Source organism: Vicugna pacos, unplaced genomic scaffold (genome assembly GCF_048564905.1).
Source record: "Vicugna pacos unplaced genomic scaffold, VicPac4 scaffold_139, whole genome shotgun sequence".
In the NCBI taxonomy this organism is placed as follows: Eukaryota; Metazoa; Chordata; class Mammalia; order Artiodactyla; family Camelidae; genus Vicugna; species Vicugna pacos.
In genome coordinates this window covers 52,952-74,535 of record NW_027328819.1, presented here as the reverse complement: position 1 = coordinate 74,535, position 21,584 = coordinate 52,952, and the positions used below count along the sequence as shown (strand labels likewise).

Here is a 21,584-nt window from a genome sequence, read left to right as displayed (position 1 = left end):
ATTTCCACAAGACCTGTGTGTAAATCTACTAGGGAACTTCATCCTGGACTGAGAGGAAGAGGACTGGGGAGGAGGGGGCAATCTGAGGCACACAGACCCATGGGACACCTGTCCCACGATGGACATTACACTCAACCCTCACCCTCCAGGAACTTCAAAATACACACAGACAGAGTGATGTGGACAATATATATGTATTTTTAAAGAAATTCCGACTCTCTAGCAGGTCTTGTATCTACCGAGACACAAATGGCTTATGTGTATAATGTTTCACAAAAGCCTTAAAACATTACCACCCCAACTTGACACATTAAGAAACTAGGGATAGAGGTTTATCACATTGTGCAAGATTAGAGAGATGCCACATCAGACACTGTATTTAAACCCAAGCCTTTGCTCCAGTGCTCACACAAGAAAGTGTGACATACTGCCCCTTTCCTGCCCTCTCCCTGCAATAAATCTCTGAAGAGTCTTTTCTGTGCCACGTGGAATCACAATCACGTCAATTTACCACAAAGAGCTATGTGACTCCTTGGAGGACGTGTCAAAATCTAAAGGGTTGTGATGGGAGGAGAGATTTGAATTTTCTGTTTCTCAAAGGAAACATGGCTTTAAAAGAAACTGAAAAGCACTTATCTAGTCTAAGCCCTCATTGTGCAGAGAAGGAAATGGAGGCTCAGAAGAGATGAGGAAAGGGACTTATTAACAAATATTGCCTCAGTGCAACACCAAGCCAGCCCTGGGCCCTTCTGGGGGAGTACCTGGAAGGCCCAGGAAAATGATTGTTAGAAAAAGGAAAGAGAAGAAGCATACAAGGCCCTGTCTCCACACCACCATACCATGAAGTTCCACCAGATTATCCAGTATTGGGTGCAGCCAAAATTTAGGTGGGCTAAAGAGGTTATAGAAACCTGGAAGTCTCAACCATAGTGGAAATTCCAACATTTACTGTTTTTTTCCAATTTCAAGCATCAGTTCAGTGGGCGCTCCATACGAGGGACTACACGAGGCCTGGAGTTCTCCCAAATACAGATCTCTATTATCACGTGTGCAAACCACACACAGGCCCACCAGAAGAAAAACGCCCACACATAAGATGGAACTACTGAAACAGAAAAGAGCCAACCAGCATATATTGCTAGCAAAAACGGTGCTGCTAGAAATAGACTCATGGACATAGAAAGCAAACTGTTGTTAGCAGGCAGGAAAGGGAGGATTAACAGATACACATTAATAAATATAAAATAAATGACAAGGACCTACTATATAGCACAGGGTACTATTTTCAATTTCTTGTAATGAGTTGTACTAAAAACAATCTGAAAAACATTTATATACATATGCTTAAGCTTATAACTGAATCTCTGCTGTACATCTGAAGCTAACATGGTAAATTTACAACACTTCAATAAAAAATAATTTTATATAATAAGTAAAAATAAAAGCAACGCCATAAAAAAAAAAGTAAAAGAACACGGTAATCCCCTTAGCTGTAGGTGGTGGAGAACTCTGCAAGCACCAAGTCCACTCGAATACTCCAGCACTGGCGGTCACTCATTCTAACCATCAGAGAATCACTTGGCTTCTACGAGGTTACTTTTCTCTTCAGTGAAAGGCTACAGTTGCATCTAATGATGTATTGAATCTCATCATTCACAAACCCAAGAATTAATGAGGATTTCCCATAGGCCTGGCTCTGGACAGATGAAAAGATAGGGTCCCAGATATATTCATGTGTAGAAGAAGTTTATGCCATAAAGACATTAATTCTTCCTGCTTTGATAGACAGATTCATTGCAATTCTGATTAGAATTCCTCCCAGATATTTCATGGAATGTAACAAGTTAATTTATGGTCAGGAACAGCCAAGAAACTTCTTTAGAACCACCACTGGGAAGGGGTGGATAGGTCATGCATTTCAACTGGTCTTTCTGATGTGATGAAAACGTTCTGGAATAATAATGGTTGCACAAATGTGAATATGCTAAAAGCTGCTGAATTGTAACATTCAAGTGGGTGGACTTCATGGTGTGTGAACAATATCACAATAAAGCTGTTATATGAAAAAATCCTTCTTGCCAATTATTTTTCCCTCTCTACTACTAGTCTGTCCCACAATTTAAGTAAAACAAACAAACAAAAAAAACCAAAACAAACCAGATTTTGCCAGGAGCTCTTTAGGAGTGCAATGTCCCTGGGTCTCCAACGCCTAGGGTTGTGCTGTTCGTGTTAACACACAGTAGCTGGGCTGGACTAGTTACGGACTATAAGTATCTTTTTAAGATCGACGGTCTCACGTTTCACCCTGGGAGAGTGAATGATGGAGGATGAGACAGCCTCATGCCTTCAGCTCATTTTTAACTGAACCAAGCCCTGCTTTCACCACTGTAATCCCTCTCAGTATAAAAACATGTGACATCAACAAGCACCGCCATCATAACACCTGAAAGTGTTCAAGGTACTTACCTGGGGCAGAAATCCTGATCAAGGAGACAGAAGCTCCCTCAGCACTGCCGCTCCCTTTTCCCGACTCCACCAGGAGAAGCTGGGAGTTACAGCCGCGGGCTCTCAGCCTGGGGAGCAGCGCCCACGCCGCTAATCTGGACCTCAGGGATCGGGAAAGGGAGAGGAAGGCAGCCCCGGGGTCGCGGGGCAGGGAGAGCGGGGTGGGGGACGCGGGCTGCAGCCCCGCTCGGAGGCCAGCCCCAGCCCCAGCCCAAGCCGCCCGCCCCGTCCGGGTGTGCAGACCCCGCCCGCCCGGGACACAGCCCGCCCAGTGGTGGGGACGGGTCGGCGGCCTAGGAGAGGAAGCCCGGGAGGGGAGGACTCGCGGGCGGGAGAGGGGAAGCGGACGCCAGCCGCGGACTGAGGGGAGCCCGGCTGGGCCAAGAGGCGGCAGGGGCACACCTGGCCCTGGACAGCTGTGGCCGGGGCGCCGGGGCAGGTGGCGCGGGCAGAGGGGTCTGGCCCGAGCAATCCAGCTGAACACACGCTGACTGGCGCCCTGGGGGGCTGTGACACGCCGACCGCCCTCCCGCAGCCGCCTCACCCCTTTCCCGATATCCCCTCACCTTGCACTTCCACAGCCAGAGGCCCCGGCCCCAGGCAGTAGCCAAAGGCCTACAGGGCGACAGAGCTGAGAAGCCATTGGGGCCGATCCCCGGCTCGGAGCTGGAGCTTCCAACCCGCGGTCCAGCTGGCAGCAACTGCGCATGCGCAGGAGGGCCAGCGATCCGCTCTGGGTCCTGAGAGAGAAGGGGAACCGAGGGAGGGAGAATAGGGGAGGAGGAGGGGAGGCGGGGAAAAGTGGAGGGAGACACATGGACAGGAGGAGCAGAGGGAAGGCAGTTATCTGGAATTGGGAGGGGAGTAACAGAGATGGGGAGAAAGCGTTTTACCTCTTGTGGCACCCCGAAGGAGGCAGCAGTCCTGCCTATACACCCTTCTCTTACCCGTCATTGCCCACAGCTCATATTTTACGTCCCTGGCCCAGCCCTCCAGCTAAGGTCTCTGCAGAAACCCTACGGGTATCATACCCGTTGCCCCCACAAGGAGCTAGGTTTACTGTTGCTCAGGGAACCAAGCACCCGCAGGTGTTGTTTCTCAGAACTACCTTGGGAAGAGTACATATTCCCCTTTTACACGCTGGGAAACAGGCAGGCACGATCTCTGCCTTAGCTCCACTGTCCCAAATGTTGGGCTGGCAGGGAGCGGGAGGTAAAATGTCAGAGCCCCAGAAGGAGCAGACTGCCTGAGTGTTGGTGTAGAGTCCCCATCCCTCCTGGGTAAACCACACCCCAACCTCGGGGAATAATCAAGGGCTCACCGTAGGCCCCTGTGTGTGGGAGAGCTGCCCTCAGTCCCAGTGTCCAACTTGCTAGGTAGGTAGAAGTGTTATTGAGTCCAAATTCATTCTCCTCAGTGCAGGACAGGCCAGTAAGTTGGGAGACCAAGTGTTGGGGCATGGAATAGCAAGTTTCTGTAGACCTAGATGGCAAACTAATGTCCTGGAAAACCATCTCCCCAAGTCAGAATTCAGGCTGCTTTCCTATGTGCTTGGTTTTTGCAAACTTCTTGGTGTAGGAATTCCTTCTTGTTAGAATCCTTTGTTCTTGCAGCTATCTCCCTGGGTCAGATCCCTGTAAACCTCCAACCAAACAAACGTTATTTTCTATTCGCCAACGTGTTATCTTTATATGATTGGAAAAGTGTTAAATACCCTTAAAGGTCAGAGCCTTCAGAATAGGCTCTCCTGTATATTTTAGGCTCTAGGCAACATTGTTTTACAAGCAAGAAGAAGCCTAGGAGACAGAGCACAGGGTTAAAGTCAAAGGAACAGATCTAATATGGAGTCAGATTTCTTCTTTTCTATTACTGTGGCAGAAGCCACTTGAGGATTTAAATCCCTTTAAGTTAAAAATAAGTAAAACTTTAAAGGAATTTACATACATTGGTGGGAACTTGCATAGCATATCTGGAAAAGCACACAAAGGATTGTAAACATTGGCATCTCCAGGGAGGCGTGTAAGAACAGAGGATGAGGGAAAACTTCTTTCACTTGAGTATTTTTTGCTCTGTTTGAATTTTTTTAACCATATGCATATATTTCTTTTTCAGTTAAAATAAATGTGTAATGGAGCAAAGGAGTAACTAGCTCAGCAAATACAGCAGCCATAGACTCACTGAGTCATCATTTTCGATTTAAGCCAGGAAGCATTGATTGTCTCTCTCCTATGTGCCCAGTGCTGTTTTAAAACTCTTTTATATATTTTTTTAATAAAATAATAACATGCTATCCCTCACCCCTGCTCAGGGCTGGTGGGAAACCAACTGAGTTTTTATTGAGTTGTTTTCCAAGGAGTAGAGATGAGTTATAAACAGAACACAACTTCAGGGCAAAACAGGCGGACTGGTTTTCCAGCAGGCCAGATAGCGATGACGGGTTTTCAATAGAGGCGCACAGAGGCTGAGAGAGAAAGCCTCCAGGACCCTACAGAAAGCTGCCCACAGTGCCTTCTCCATGGCACTACTGAAATAGGAAAGAACAAATCTGACTCCATATTAGATCTGTTCCTTTGACTTTAAACGTGTGCCCTGTTTCCTAGGCTTAGTCTTGCTGTTTCTGCACCTTTTGTGAAACAATGTTGCCTAGATCCTGAAATATACAGGAGACCCTATTCTCAAGGCTCTGACTTTGAAGGATATTAACACTTTTCCATTCGTATAAAGATAACAAGATACAGAATAGAAAATAACATTTGCTTGTTGGAGGTTTACACGGATCTGACCCAGGTGAAGAGCTGCAAGAACAAAGGATTCTAACAACAAAGAATTCATGCACCAAGTTTGCAACAACCAAGCATTCCCGCTTCCCCTTTTTAATATAAGAAGAGCCTGAATTCTGACTTGGGATGATGGTTCTCCAGGACATTGGTCTACCATCTTCTCCGCTGGCTTTACAAATTAAAGCCGCTATTTCTTGCCCCAAATCCTTGTCTCCTGATGTGTTGGCCTATAATGCACGAGTAGAACAAGCGTGGACTCGGAAACACAAACATACATTGAAAGTACGCATTTGGTATATTAAATGACCTGCTTCCACTCGTATTCCTGAGGTTTTCTTCTCTTGACCACTCCTACTATATTTATGAAAAACCTGTCATGTGGACACATTTCCTTCTCTAGCCACTACCCTTCCATGTAAAAACTGATGCCAAGAAGGCAATGGAAGTTGCTAGAAGGTATTACCTGGCCAAAAAAGTGCAGAAGTGGGTTCTGGCTGATGTTCAGTAGCAGGCCGGGGCACCTGACAAGATGTCATAAGTACGGATAGACAGCTGGGCACCAAAGGAGAAGCTTCTAAACTTCCATGAGGGAATTGCTGGATAGGAAGGAACAGTCCCAGACTATAGCTCTGATCCCACCACGAGCTTCCTGGGCAATGCTGGGCAAGTCATTTAAATTCTCTAGACCCGTGCTGTCCAACACGGGAGCCACCAGCCACATGCAGGATTATGATGTTATTCTGTAGCCAGACAGAATTATAAATAAACACTTTATTGCAAAGGGTCAGCAGGTATAATATTTAAAAACATTATTGGTTATCTTGCCCTAACAAGTTATTTTTGTATGTCTAGCTTTCTGTGGGTTGTAATGCCTGCGACTAATGTTTCCCTTACAGTGAGGTATTTTGAAATTATAAGTTACTGGACACAGTACACTCATATCACAGTTGAAAAAAAACTGATCTAAATAAGCAAGGTGATCTGACTTAGTAGTTATGAGCAGGGGCTCTGGGGCCAGCCTGCATAAGTATTAATTCTCACTCTCCCTCCAGGGAGTTCTGTGTGAATCTTGGACAAATTATTGTTGCTGTTGTTGTTGTTGTTGTCATTGTCATTGTTATTATTTGTGCCTCTTTTTCCTTACCTTTTAAATAGCGAGGAAAATGTAGACTCTATCCCCTACAGTGTTGGCAGGATTAAGTGAGTAAACGTCTGTGCTGCCCACTTCCCTGGGTTTCAGCATTCTCCAGGCAATCAGTGCCAAACGCAGTGGCATTCTCCACTGTCTTCGTCAGTCTGGGATTCTGTAACAAATTACCGTGTGTCGGGTGGCTTAAACAACCAGCATATTCCTTATGGTTTGGAGGCTGAGGCTTTCAAGGTCAATGTATCTGGGAGAGGATTGCCAGCTCGAAGATGGCTGTCTTCCCACTATCTTCATGGCCCAGAGAGGAGTGAGAAGCAAGCAATTTGGGGCCCTGTATAAGAACACTAATACCATTCATGAGGGCAATACTCTCATGACCTCATTTTATCCTACTAATCACCTCCCAAAGGCCCCGCATCCTTATATCATCAACCTGGGAGATGAGGTTTCGACATATGGATTTTGAGGGGATGCATTCAGTCCACACATTGGCTAACTCTCCCAAACATGCAGTCATCAAACCTGTAGCTAATTTCAAAATAATGTTTATATCTCTCTGCCCATTTCCATTCCTACATCTACTAACACTGAAGCCCTGCTACATTTTATTTCTTATTTTCCTTGTAGAGGTTTAATTGATTCCTCTAACTCCAAGGATTCGCTCACTCCAGTCTGCTTGACAGCCCTGCCAGGTAGGTCTTCCTTAAAACACCTTCCCACTTCACCTGGTAGTTTTTTAGGTGTAAATGTCAGAATTCTCTCCACACCCCATCCTAGACCTTTAATCCCTTACACTACCGCTCACTATGTTATTTTCCTATTACCACTGTAACAAATTCCCATAAGCTTAATAGCTTAAACCAGCACAGACTTATCAGCTTATGGCTGTGGATGTCAGAGATCCAACACAGTTCTCATTGGGATAAATTCAAGATACCAGCAGGGTTCCTTCCTTCTAGAGGGTCTAGAAGAGAATGTTTCCTTTTTTTTTTTTCCAGTTTACAGAGGTCACCCACCTTCCTTAGCTTGTGCCCCTCAACTTCCTCCATTTTCATGGTCAGCAGCCTTTCTGAACATTGCTCCATCGCTACACCTCCCTCTGATTTTAAACTCAGCTGGGAAATATCCTCCATTTTAAGGACCCCTGTGATTACATTCAGCCCACCTGGACAATCCAGACTACTCACCCTATTGTCTCATCTCAGGATCCCCTTGTCCCATCCCACTCAGGCAGTATGTATGTGGCTGTGACATTCACCTTGTGTAACATTTCCTCATGAGCAATTTATGGTTCAAGGCACTTATAAGTGACTTTTTGTTTTTCTTCCTTATCCTTTCTACATTCAGTTTGTCTGGTGAGATTATATGAATCCTTTTTATTTGTGCCCCTGCACTAATCTATAATAATGTATCATGGGTTTAAAGGCTAACTAATAGACAATTTAGGAGACAGAAATCCTCTAAGATTTTTAATCCTAAAATATCTGTCATCCCTTTTGCCATGTACAGTAACATGTCACAGGTGGCTACCCTGTGGCCGGGGAGGGACATGATTCTGCCATCACACTCCCCTCATTCTTACCAATGTGCTGATCAACTAACCAAGGATCTATGCTCTCCAACTCACTCACTTCCTCCTCCTTTCCATTGACTATCCTGTTCCCACCGCTTCCTTCATTCACCACATCAGGATTTCATGACCACATTCTCCCCTAAATGAAATGGGTATCTTGCATCTAATGCCTGACAGCTGTTCTTATTGTACATGCACACACTGACCTACACATAATCCCGTCCATCTCTTTATTTTCCTAGAATCTTCCAGAAGAATCAGTTCCATGATGATAATGATGATACTGACAATGATGACAGGGGCCTCTCAAGGATTCTGATAAAGAGGGAATCGATAAAGGGAGGGAATCATTGCAAAATTGCCCCAGAAACAGGCTTAAAGGTAAATAACTCTTATAGTGTTTAATGAAATTGACTAATATTTAACTATTTTTAAGACTTTATATCACTGAATTTAAAATTTTAACGGGAATTTTCATTCACCACTAACCAAGATTCAACTCTGGGACCAAAATCTAAGGATTTCTGTCTTCTAAAAAATTGTCCACTAGCCTTTTAAACACGTGATCCTTTTAAAAAGTTTAGTGCTGGGCTGAAAATAAGCAGGATTCATATAATCTCACGAGACACAGTGAATGTGGAAAGACTAAGAAATAAAAATAAAAAGCCATTCATAACGTCTTGAACTTTACGTTGCTCACAGGGGAAAATGTTTGCCAATGTGTGTGTCACATCAACATGACGACTGAGTGGGATGGGGAAGCTGATCTTCCTCATCAGTCATTTATGCTGATTTGTTAGATGCCAAAACAGTTTCCTCATTGAAATTGCTTCTAACAAGTATGGAAGAATTTAGGTTCTACCAAAAGCAGGCTGAACATTTTCCCCTGCTTTCAGGTCTCTGGACTGAGTGTCCCCACAAGAAGGACATGATTATGTTTCATAGGGAAGTCTTCCTGAGAAGCAACAGGCTTTTCTAGGGCAGAACTGCAGGGCCCCCCATGGAGGGCTGGAGGAGGTCTAGAGGGGACACTGGAAAAATAGCAGGAGTGAATTCAGATACTGCTGCTCAGGTCGCCAAAGACAGCATTGCTATCTCTAAGGATATGACATTCTCCCAAATTTTCCATGAGTGAAGGAGCCTGTGAACACTAAGCAGGTTGTTAAGACACAGCAGCACGTAATTTGCGTGACAACACAATTAGAGTATGATTTGATATTTGCAAAATAACTAGCCCATTGTTCTTTGAAACTGCAGCAGTAGCAATAGAAATAAAAAAGACTGAGCCGTCTTGGAGACAACAATCAATAAACAATTCTAAATCTGCAGAATTCCTTGACAATATTCAAGCAATGAGCTAGATGTGTGCTGCAGATACCTCTTACTGCAGGGCTCACTCCTGCAAAGCATAGAACTAGTTTCTCAGCACACAGAGGGAACCAAGTCAAGATTCCTAATCTTTTGAGATTTACTAAATGGCTGGAAAGATCAGACAAGTACATACAGGCAAATATGATTAAATGGAATCAAATAATATCAAATGTGATTTGAGCACAGACGAAAGAGAAATTCCTTTCACCTGGGATCTAGAGAGACTTCTTCAGAAAATGTGGCTCTGGAGACGGCCAAAGACATGGGTGGAATTTTGGCAGAACAGGATGTAAGGAATTTAAAAACTTATTCTATAATTCATATAAAAATTCAAAGGATCCCAAAAATCCAAAACAACTTTGAACAAGAAAAACAATGTTGGAAGACTTGCACTATCTGATTTTCAAACTTTTTTTTTATAAAGCTACAGTAATCAGAAATTATGGTGTTGGTGTAAAACAGGAAAATAGAATAATGGAACACAATAGAATGTTCAGAACTAAACCAAGACTTATACAGACAATTGATTCTCAAAAAGGATGCTGTGGAGAAAGGATCTTTTCAGCATGTAGTGCTGGAACAATTAGATAGTGATACGCAAAAAAAAAAAATGAACTTTGATTCACACCTCACAAAATATACAAAATTTACCTCAAAATGGATCATAGATCTTAATAGGAAATCTAAAACTATAAAACAGCTAGGAGAACAAGCATAGGCTTAAGCTTTATGGCCTTGGGTTTGGCAAATTTTTCTTTGCTATGACACCAAAAGTATCATCTATTTTAAAAAGAAACTGATAGAGTGAACTTTATGAACATGAAGACTCTTCAATGCTCTTCTAAACACTGCTAAGCAAATGAAAAGACAAGCCATAGACAGAAGCTATTTGCAGATCATATATCTGATAATGGTCTCTCTTTGTATCTGATCCAGAATAAAGAGGTCTCAAAATTCAATAATAATTCAAACACCTGAATGAATGAGGCCAGAAAACACACTTCAGTAAAGATATCCAGATGGATAATAAGCATATGAAAAGATGCTGATTAAAGGTGTCATTAGTGATTAGAGAAATACTTTTAAAAACCACAGTGAGATACTAGTTCACATACATACTAGAATGAATACAGTTAGAAAGACTGACCTTACAAGGTGCTGGCAAGGAAGTAGAGCAACCAGAACTGATACACACCACGAGGAATTTGCAATAGTACAACCATTTTGGAAAAGTCTTTAACAGATTCTTTTAAAAAGGTAAACACCTATGTACCATATAATCCAGACATTCCTCATCTGGTGCTTTAGAAAGGAAAAGCATATGTCCATACAAAGACTTATAACCAAATATTCACTGCTATTTTATTTATAATAGCTCAAGTTGTAAATAACCCATGCATCCATCAAGAAGTAAATGCAGAAAGAAATGATGGTCTATACAAACACTGCTCACAATAAACTCTTCAGTAAAAACTCAGCACTAAACAATACTCTACTATAAGACAAATAAGCTATTAATACAGCAACACAGATGATTCTCAAAATAATTACACTGAATGAAAGAAGTCAGACAACATAGAGTAGATACTGCATGAATCCATTCATATAAGGATCTTGAAAATGCAAACCAATATGTTGTGATAGAAAGCAGATCAATGGTTCCCAGGGGAAGAGACGGGGAGGGAGGGAGGGACAACAAAAGTCAGGAGAGAAGCTTTGTGGGTGATGGGTATCTTCACTGTCTTGAGTGTGGTCATGGTTCCTTGGGGATATTCTTACGTCAAAACATATTAAGCTGTACACTTTAAACGTGTGAAAATTATTTTGCCAAGTATACCTCAAAGCTGTTTTAAGAAAAAAGGCACTTTAGTCCTGATCCACCTCAGCGCCTGATTGGAGTGACATGATCAGTCCCTCACACTGTCTGCCTAACGGGAAGGTAGAAAAGCTCTCACAGAAGATAACATGGATTTTTCATTTGCAATGTCTGCCATGTAATAAAGAATTTCTAGACATGCAACATGTCCAGACTATATGACAGATAACATGAGAATAAGGAGCATTAGACAAAGGATGCAAACCCCAGGTGATGTAGGCGTCAGAGTTACCAATAAAGGCTATAAAATACTTTTAATATATTCAAGAAAATAAGGAAATGATGGGAGAATAGATAACAGGGTAGAGACTTTCACCAGAGAAATATACTGGAATGTATTTTTAGGAAAAATCAAACTGATACTCTAGAACTGAAGCTTTCAGCTCTGGAAACAGGTAAACAGAGCTAATTAGGATCCCTTTTAAGTAAAACTTTCAGTAATTCTGGGTAAAATATAACAACAAAGTAACACAGAGCTAACTATGGAGAGAGAAGTTCCCTGATGACAATACAAAGAGGACACTTAAAGCCCAGAGTGGTCATCTTGTGAGCTGATGCCACCGCACCCTGGAGGGAAGGGGTTTTCATCTGCACATAAATAAGGATACAATGTCCATGTAGGAAAAAGTGTCCATACCAGATGTAGAAGACTCTTCCTCTATATCTATATAGTCAGAGACAGAGATGTAAAGTGGCAGCAGAGGTCACAGTGACACAGGGCCCTGGGCCAAGGAGTGTGAGCACCTCTGCAAGCTGGGAAAGGTAGGATGACGAATCCCTCCCAAGAGCCTAGGTGTGGAACTTAGCCTTGGCCACTCGTTGGTTTTAGCCCACTGACATTGACTTTGCACTACTGCACCCTAGAACAGTGAGAAGATGAATGTGTATTGCTTTAAGCCACTGAGTCTGTGGTCCTTTGTTACAACAGCAATAGGAAAGGAACTCAGGAACCAATATGAACTTGAACCACAGGCTGCCTGCTGTGCTGGCAGGGAGTCCTTTGTCTCTGATCCTGGGGGAGTGTCCTGTCCTCTGGCAGCATCCACAAACTACCTCATGCTAACTTGGCAGTTTGCAGAGGGTTAAATCTTATCCCTGCACAGTTCTTGATATTTAGTTAATAAAAATGATGGTGTCATCATGGGTATTTTTCCATCTTTTAAATACCCTTCAGTCTTCTAATAAAGCTACTTCTAATTAAGAGACCATGTAAATAGTTTTCAATCTTCATAATAAATAACTGTGGTTTTATCTGGTTACTTAAATTATGAATAATAATGTTCACATTTGTAAAAGTTATTAAAATCAACATTGTTTAATGAAAATATCATTTCTTTTCGCATGAACATGTATTAACTACAAGAAATGTTCCATGCTTTCTTCTACGATTTACTGTTAGAGCCTTAAAGAATAATATTTTCCTCAAAAGATATTACGGCAAAGGGATTTCTTTTGGTGGAACTGTTCCGGCATCAAATCTGGTGCATGTCTCAGGCCACTGGCAACATAGAGATGATAGAAATTAGGAGGCATTATAAACACAGAATCATTTTTAAAGGAATTAAAAAAACTGGATGTGTGTAAACAAAGAATCAGAGAATATTCTGGTGAAATAAATGTATTTTTCAGCTTAAGCAAGACATGGGGTGAATAAATCTGAAATGAAAAAACCACCCAGAGATTAGCAGCGAGTCATGCATGCAGTGTGAATGATCAAAACCAAGTTGTTTCCAAACCAGTGTGCAGGCTTGATGCCTTCATGAATCAAATCTGTGTGGCACCAGGCCACCTCGAATACATGTTGATGAGGTATTTATAAGCCCTTCACCATCCCAAATCAAAGCCCACGCACGAGCCACAAGACCATCACCTACACATTTGGAAAACACACAACATGGTGAATAGCACTTTTCTTGTTCAGTAGCCGGTGGCAGCGAACTGTGAGCAGACAGAGATACAGGGACACAGAGGCACCTCCCCTCAATCAGCTGATAAACTTCCGTGCATCCCTGGGGACAGGATTGTCATCAAATGCACCATGGATTGATCCTCCTCCTAGGAAAGGAACCGTAGTGCTGTCATTAGGTTTGAGCAGGGGTGGGTGGAGGATCTCAGAAGAGTTGTTTCAGCACACCAATAGAATTCTTGGCCACCGTGACCACGAAAGACAAGTCCCCTGCCATCCGGGTAGGCACTTGGGCTCCTGACAAAAGCTGGGCTCAGTAAAGGGTTGAGTAGAAGGCACAGACCTGAGGGATGCCCCAGCAATAGGCAGGAGGTAGGGCCTGGTTTATACTGCTCTGGGTGTATCCCAGACTCATCCGAATACGAAATCAGAAATTTGCAAAACAGCAGAGCTGGGGTGGATCATCTACTCCAGACTCCTCACCTTACAGTTAAAAGGGTGGCAACCCTGACAGGCAAAGCAACGTGCTAAAGGCAGAGCGTGGAAGTGGCTGTGCCAGATGAAACGCAGCGTGCAACCCCCGTTCAAGGCCGCTGACTCTGACGACGGGGCCAAGGTTTCCAATGAGGAGAATAAGACAGTGTAAATACTTTGTTCCCCCTAAAACCCCAAATGTTTTTTAAAGGCACAAAAACTCACCTTAACTAGATCTCTTCTGAGGGGGCTCTCTTCTGCTTCTTCGTCTTTCTGTCTCCATTTCCCTCTCTCAGACACAAACACATTCAGTTTTGTGAAAGGGGACGTCCTTCCATACAAAGACAGACTTCACATCTTCAGAAAGATACCTGAGAAAGCACGTTTCTCAATTCAAGTCTTTGTGTGAGTTCTGGGCAACTGGCTTATTTTCTAGAACAATCGGTAGTTACAAAATCAGGAAATCATCTTCCACAAAGGCAGAGTTCTGGTCCGTGTTGATAAAGTTGGGGATGTCACATTTCATGAGTCTGTTCGGCTCCTCCTCTGGCCACCTGCTGCATCTGATGGCTTCCTGGAGCCGAATAACACTGTAAAGGGCTATGGTAGGGATACCAGCTTTGGCCTTGTCCAAGTGGTCCACTTCATTGATGTAGCAGTGAAAGAGGGACCTAGATTCGTCATTGCACTGCCAGAGAACACCTTGGGCAGCAGCGGTCTTCCAAAGTCTGACACAAAGCTGTTGAGTCTAAATCTCTTCTCGGGAGACTCTGCATTGCTACAAAGAAAACCAAAATAAAATATCGTTCACAGTGTAGCGCGGTGACCTGAAGAATCATAGTTTTTGCCATCTACTGAGAGTAAATCCCTGCACAGAGCATGCTGACATGCACTGGAATTGAAAGACATCACTTCTGAACACATACAATTAAACCCAAGGCAAAAGTCTAAAGTGAGGGCTCATGGACCATCCTAAAAAGACATCGTTCCCTGAGAATCCTCAATATTGGTGCCTCGCACACCAGTGTTTCTCCGTGGGACACTCAGATCTCTTCATCAGGATTCGTTAAAGTGCTTCTTAAAATGCAGAATCCTGGGGTGCACACCCTCAGAGTCTCCAGAGGTAGCGACTGGTAGTCTGTATTTTCATAGCCACCAGGATAACTAAACATGCTCAGGTTTAGCACCGCAGTCTACATCGGGTCACCTGAGCATCGACAATTCTGTCTCACGGGATGGGGGGTGCCATGTGTGTCAGGGTGCTGTCCTACCCATGTGTCTCCCCTGATTCTCAGAACTGACAGTGCTGCCCCATTGGGCACGAAATACCACCGTTTCACAATGCATACGCAGGGCGCCCGACTGAAAAACAATCAGTGATAGGAGAGGGGACAAAACTCAGCTTCCTGTTACCTTGTTTCACTTACTGTGGGACGAGTGATCAATTCAAGGGTAATAAATCAGTGAATGAGTGAATAACATGACTCGCGTTAGTCCCACGAGTGCCTGGAAGAGCAAGCCTGGGCACATTGAGAACCATAACAGCCCATCTACTTAAATGTCATCCTCCACAGATCTATGTAAAGGTTACTTCCACCCAGGCAGTGACTCCAGAAGGGCAAGAATCATGTATGAACACACTCTCAAATCCAGAACAGAACCTGACAACAATTAGGCTCTGGAGTCTGTGTTTAGCGAGTGTGGAATCTCAGTGTTTCCAGCTCTTACACCTTGCCTTCCCATCCCACCACACACGATATGGCCCTTATGTCCAGTTCTCCCGGGGCTGGGGCCACGGAACCCATTTATAGGACTGGAAGAATCTGATCATTTAAACCATCCCCCAGATTATCATCAAGAGTCACCTGCATTTCAGGGATCAGTAATCCCAGAAGCTTTGCAGTTCAGGCAGCTGAGGGATTTTTATATCAGCTCTGTCTTCTACTGTGACTGCCTGGGTGACATCAGACAAGGAATTCTGAAAAGCCTGAACTTTTCCTTTCAGGAATAATCTAATTAACAAATCTCGTTGACCACTCAACAAATGTGATGTGAAGATCAATAATTTACACAGGAGTACAACATTCACTAGGTCGTGGATTTAGAATCAGAGGAAAATCATTTTAGAAAGCTTGACAGAATGTAGCTTTAATGCGAATTTAAGTATTCTTACCTTTCAGTAAATCATCTTCCCCTACTTATCACTTCACCCAAGTTTAAAAGATGTCTGAGAACAGGGATGAGTGTGTCAGCAATCTGAGACCCAATAACCTAAAATGTCACCTAGGAAAAAGAGGGGAGTAACACATTTTTAAAAAGCATGGTGAGGATGGCGGGGCCATCCCCAACCCCAGACTAAGAAGCTCTGAGTAATAGCTTTCCTGCCTGCCTGGGGCATCAGCTGATGTGAAAATCCACCCAGAAACCTCACTGTCCAGCAGCTCTTCCATAACACAGGCTACACTTTCTCAGAATTAAGAATTGCGTCCAGTAACCACTTCGCTGAAGAATAAAGACAAAGGAGAACAAGAGAGTTCTGCCCCTCCCAAGGGAGAGCCCAGACCTCGGGCTGCATGCACTGCGCCCACCTCCCTGGAGAAGAATAAACTGGAGAAGGGCGTTCTGCGAAACTGCGGCAGCAAAGGTTGAGATGGGAACAAATTGACCAGCTGGCCAGGGACAGCCCCCTCCGTCGCTGCCTTGGCGGCTGCCTCAGCCCTCTCAGCCCATCCTGCCCACCTCCGGTGGCTAAGCTGTCAGAGAAATTGCTTTGCGACCTGGAGCAACAGAGGCTGCCCTCAGGCCAATCTGCGGAAAAGATGGGAGCTAAACCCCCAGCTCCCGAGCGGCAGGCTCCATACCCCCGCCAACACCCCGACGCCCCCGCACCCTACCGCAACCCCGGGGAAATATGACCCGAAGAAGTGTGACCTGGGAACGAGGGGCAGCAGAGGCCGCCCCCACGTCAGGCCTGCAGAGAGATTGGAGCTTATCCTCCAGCTCTCCAGGGGCAGCCCCTGTCCTCTCCACCTCCTGATCTCACCGCGCCCACCTTCCAGGAGCAATCAGACCAGGTGTGGGGTGTCAGGCGAATCTTGCGCCAGAGAGGACGTCCCCAGGCCAGGTCAGGGGAGAGGAGAAGAAGTGGCCCCATTAGGCGGGGCAGCCGGCCGTCGCAACTGCCTGCCCCTCGACCACATCGGGCCCGTCTCCCAGGAGCAAGCTGACCTGGAGACGGGCATCCGGCTTCTTGGGCAGCAGAGGACGCGGATAGGTCACGGGGAAGAGGAGAGCAAATTGACAGGCTCCGCGCTGCAGGTCTTCTACCCCCGCCATCGCCACCCCCGCACCTTAAAGGCACCGCCCAGGGCGCCCCTCCCCCAGCAGGCTGAGTGGGACAGGTGCGTCTGGTGACCTGGGGCAGGAGAGGCCACTCCCACACCAGGCCATCGGGGAGACGGGAGCCAATCCACCAGCTCCCCAAGGCAGCCCCTACCCCCGCAGCAGCCACCACTCTTGCCCATGACCTCACAGTGGCCTTCTCTAGGGAGCAGGCTGACCTGGAGATGGACGTCCGACGAACTTGGGACAACAGGGACCGCCCCCAGGGCAAACCATGGGGGGAAGTGGGAGCAAATGGACAAGTTCCATGGGAAAACCTGCTGCTGCTGCCACCACCCCCAAAGTACCAAGTCCAACTCCCGGGGTCAGGCCGACTAGGATACACGCGTCTCATAACACAGGGCAACAGCGACCGCCCCCAGGACAAGACGCGGGGAAGATGGGAGCAAATGGGCCGCTCCCCCGCTGCAGGCCCCCGACCACCGCCACCCCTGCACCCTGACTACCCTGCCTCCCGCCCCCAGCAGGCAAAGTGGGACAGGGGTGTCCCGGGACCTGGAGCAGCAGAGGCCGCCTTCAGGCCACGCGGTGCAGACATGGAGCTAATCCACAATCTCCTCCGGGGCAGCCTCCCTATGCCTGCAGCCACCACCTTACCAGCCCCCTGACCGCACCGCACCCATCTCCCAGGAGCAAGCTCACCTGGAGTCGGACCTCAGGCAAATCTCCGGCGGCAGACGTCGCCCCCAAGCCAGGCCGTGGGGGAGAGAAGAAATGGAGCAACTCCCTGGAACACATCCCCTGCCCCTGCCGCCTCCGCCGCCGCCTCCCAGGAGCAAGTTCATCTGGAGACCCGCGTCCCGCCTCTAGGGCAGCAGAAGCCGCCCCTGGCTCCGCCTCCGGGGAGAGCGGAGCGAATTGATCGGCTCCCCCGCGGCAGCCTCCCTCCCCCCGTGGGTCCCGCACCTTAACGGCCCCGCCCCCACTCCGCACTCAGCTAGCTGAGTGGGACAGGAGTGTCCGGCGACCTGGGGAAGAAGAGGCCGCTACCAGGCCCAGCAGCCGGGACAAGGCAGCTATTCCACCCGTTCACCAGGGGTAGACCCGCTCCGCCCCTCTGCCGCTGCCACCGCCCTCTGACCTAACCGCCCCACCTCCCAGGAGCAAGCTTACCTGGAGTGCAACATCTGGCGAATCTCCGAATCTCCGGCGGCCAAGCCCCACCCCAGGCCAGGCTGCAGGGAAGAGAAGAAATCGATCGGCTTGCCCGGGCAGCCTCCCAACCGCCACCGCCGCCGCCGCCGCCGCCGCCCAAAAGCATTGCAATAGCCTACCGGGGTCAGGCTGACTGCAAGGATGTGCACTTGCCTTCTTATCCTGGCCAGGTCCCTGAGCACCTCCCTGCATCCCTACACTCCCTGCACCTCTGCACCCCTGCTACTCTCTGCAATTCTGCATCCCTCCACCCCCACATCCCCTGAAATGCCTGCGCCCTCCACAGCCCCTGCACCCCTGTCACCAGTTACACTTTTGTGCTGCTTACACTCCTGCACCCCTGCATGTCCCACACACCACCTCTTGGGCCTTTGGCAGAGTCTCTGCTGTTAGACCAATGCACAGTGACTCACTCTTTGCCAGTATATGATGCATCAGTGGACGTCAGGGGTTGCCTGCAGGAAGGTACATGTTCCCGGTCACTAGCCTGGGCCACTAGGGTGATCTCTGTGAGGTCACCCAGGACGGGTTCAGAGATGCTGTTCTCTGGGAAGAGAGGAGTTGAAACCGGTCTTGAGGGCAGAGCTGTGCTCACCAGGCCGTCCACGCTTCATGTTTTACACAGGGCTTCGGAGAAGTGAAATGGATCCGGCCAAGTAATACCGGCCTGCTGTGAGCCCACCTCAGTCCTGGGCTCTGAGTCAGACCGACTGGCTCCCTCAATCAGGGCCCAGTTTGGGCACCTGAATGGTCCCTTTGAGGCATCCCAACAGTTCTCAGGATGAAGTCTGGCTGCTTCCACCCCATGGCCCTCCCTCCTACTGTGCTGGCCTCAGGAAGGTTCCTTATATGGGGAAGAAGGCAGCCCACACCCTACCCCACCCCTCACCTTTCTCTAAACCAGGCTGGTGCTCTCTCTGCCCCTCAGAGTCTGGGAAGCCATCCCTCTTCAGTTATGTCCCTTCTGAGATGGACTTGCTTCCACTCAATTCTAGGTGAGGATGCACCATGGAATGCACTGGGTAAGAGAACCAAAATAAATAATTTCTTCTGTGAGGTTGTCTGTTTATCTACTGGGGCTGGGCTGTGTGTAGTTTGCTACAGCTATTGGTGTGAGAGGCTAAAACAGCCTGTGTGTCCTTGTTTTCATCTCCCCGCTGTCTTTGGGTTTTCCCTAGACACTCCTGAGACATTTACTTCTGTTAGTATTATTCCTGTTATTACACACGGGCCCTACTGACATGGAGGTAAGGTGTTGGGGGAGCGGGACAGAGCAGGGCATCTGCAGTCCTGTGATTAGTTCTCATTGAGCCTGTGCCCTGAGCTGTGACCTCCGCAAGTGTGTCTCTTTCCCCCCACCCCAATTTGGGTGACACAGAAGGGATTTCCCTTCTCCCAGGTTGGTTAGGCTCTGGTAAAATAATTTCTCATTAAAAAAACAAACAAAAAACAACTTCCCCCAATGAAACAGAATGTTCTGGGTGTATTTCAATACAGTTATTTTCTCCTCTCCAGGCAGGAAGCATGAGGAGTTATCCTCTGACCTTCATTCTGAGAACAGGACACGGTCCTGGATGTAAAATACATGAAAAAGAGCATGGGGCCCCTCTGACTGGCCCCCTGGAGTAGTCACACTCTGATTTCCCCACACTGAGCCTCCTGCTGGCCTCAGGGACCTGTTAAATCTGCCTGCCCCCGGGGTTCTTACAAAAGCAGGTTCTACCTTGGGAGCTGTGACTCTCCAAGCCTGCCCGCTGTTCCCTTTGCAACCTCTCTGGGTTGGAAACAGCTTTCCCCCTCAGTCTTCTGGGATCTAAGAAGAGCAGTGGGTTTGCAGCTCCCTCAGATTTGGTGTTATTTTCAGGACAGGAGGAAGAACTTCTGAGCTCCACACGAGCTGGACCAGAGGCTGGAATCCTCCCTTCCTCTGCCACCGTGCAATCAGTGGCTGTGGTTCTAGCCGAGTTTCTGAAGATGTGGACTTAAACACACATATCCCAGCCCTCACAGGAGCACACAGTCCTATAAATCCCCCTAGTTTCCACTGGTAACTATGGAGCCGATGGGGACACGGGTTTCGGGACCACAGAGGCCTGACTGCACGACTTGCTCCATGGCCTATTTACGTGGTTGCTCCGGGCCTTGTCTGAAGTGGCTTGTTTACCACACCTGGTACGTAGGAAACACAAAATAAGTACTAGAACCTTCACTTTTTCTCCCTCCAGGGCCTTCAAACGTAGAAAGTAATAAGTGAACTCAGACAGCCTAGTCACCACAATGAGGTCCGTCCAGCCTGGCTCTCCTGAGTGATGGGCACTGACTTGCACCTTAACTCGGAACAGTAGGGGAACTGCCTTCCTCTAACTGGGCCTCTCCCCACACCAGGCACGCCCGCAGCTCAGACGGGGCCAGCTCCCCAACTGAGGTGTGTGCTGGTGGCTTCAGTGTGACCTGGCCCTGCCGGGACATGAACCTGCAGTGAGTGAGGTGGAGGGTCGGGTGGAGGGGGGTCCCTTCTGGGGTGGCAGGGGGCCCGGTAGCACCCCTCCCAGCCTGGTGCCTGGGGCTCCCTAACACCTCCTACAGCTCCTGGGTTGGCTCCGGTCCTGGCCACTCCACACACCCTCCCAGTATCTTTTCATTATGCCCCTTTTCTGCTTTTATCAGCGAGAAGTGGCTTCTGTTGCTTGTTCAGTGAAACAGTACATCGGGAAACCAGACTACTTCTAACATCAGTAAAATACCAACCTCGGTCAGCTCGCCGGGCAGACCGTGCAGCACAAAGGCCTGAACAGGGCTGTGCGAACGGCTTACGTGAAGGGTCCTCAGCATCTGTCTTCAGAGATACAGAAGCTGATGGTTCAGGTAAAACCTCAGGGTGGGATTGAGGAATCCAAAGCTGGTTGGTTTCAAAGGCTAATTGGTCAGACCAGACCCCTGAGCTGTGGTCAGAAGCCTGGCTCACCGTCACGCAGACTCAGCGCCCTAAGTGCCGGGTGGGGCCGGTGCTGTTCCCTTTGTAGGCTCTCGTTGGGGATTCAGTGTAGCCCCTTAAATACAGCAGAAATTCCAGCCCCATTAGCCCCCACCCTGAGTGTTCCATGACACAAATCCCGGGAGTGTTTAATTTTCATCTTTGTTTAGGAGGATGAAGGTGGTTCAAGAGAAGACATAAATTCACACTTAGTGACACAAGGTCACAGCCAGTACTTCCTCCACGGAGAGCTATGTGCTCCCACAGTGGTGGCTGGGGGCTCGGCAGAGACCCTCTGCTGGTCCCAGAAGGACTCGCTCCTCTGGCCACAACTCATGGGTTGGACAGCAGATCCAGACGGTGACAGAGCATCTTTCCTGGGAATTTGGAACTGACACATAGAAATCAAGTTCACTCATCT

The 21,584-nt window shown here is 47.2% G+C and overlaps 2 long non-coding RNA genes across 2 annotated transcripts; both read right to left on the bottom strand.

Annotated features, from left to right (window-relative positions):
• Positions 1 to 14,135: 14,135 nt before the first annotated feature.
• LOC140695104 (uncharacterized) lies at positions 14,136 to 17,878 on the bottom strand. The gene is made up of 3 exons (XR_012070791.1): positions 17,677 to 17,878; positions 15,806 to 15,915; positions 14,136 to 14,410 (listed from the first exon to the last, which is right to left on the bottom strand). It is a non-coding gene; the product is annotated as an uncharacterized lncRNA (long non-coding RNA).
• Positions 17,879 to 18,178: 300 nt separating this feature from the next.
• LOC140695105 (uncharacterized) lies at positions 18,179 to 21,172 on the bottom strand. The gene is made up of 4 exons (XR_012070792.1): positions 20,938 to 21,172; positions 19,079 to 19,207; positions 18,603 to 18,735; positions 18,179 to 18,209 (listed from the first exon to the last, which is right to left on the bottom strand). It is a non-coding gene; the product is annotated as an uncharacterized lncRNA (long non-coding RNA).
• Between the last annotated feature and the right edge of the window lie 412 nt (positions 21,173 to 21,584).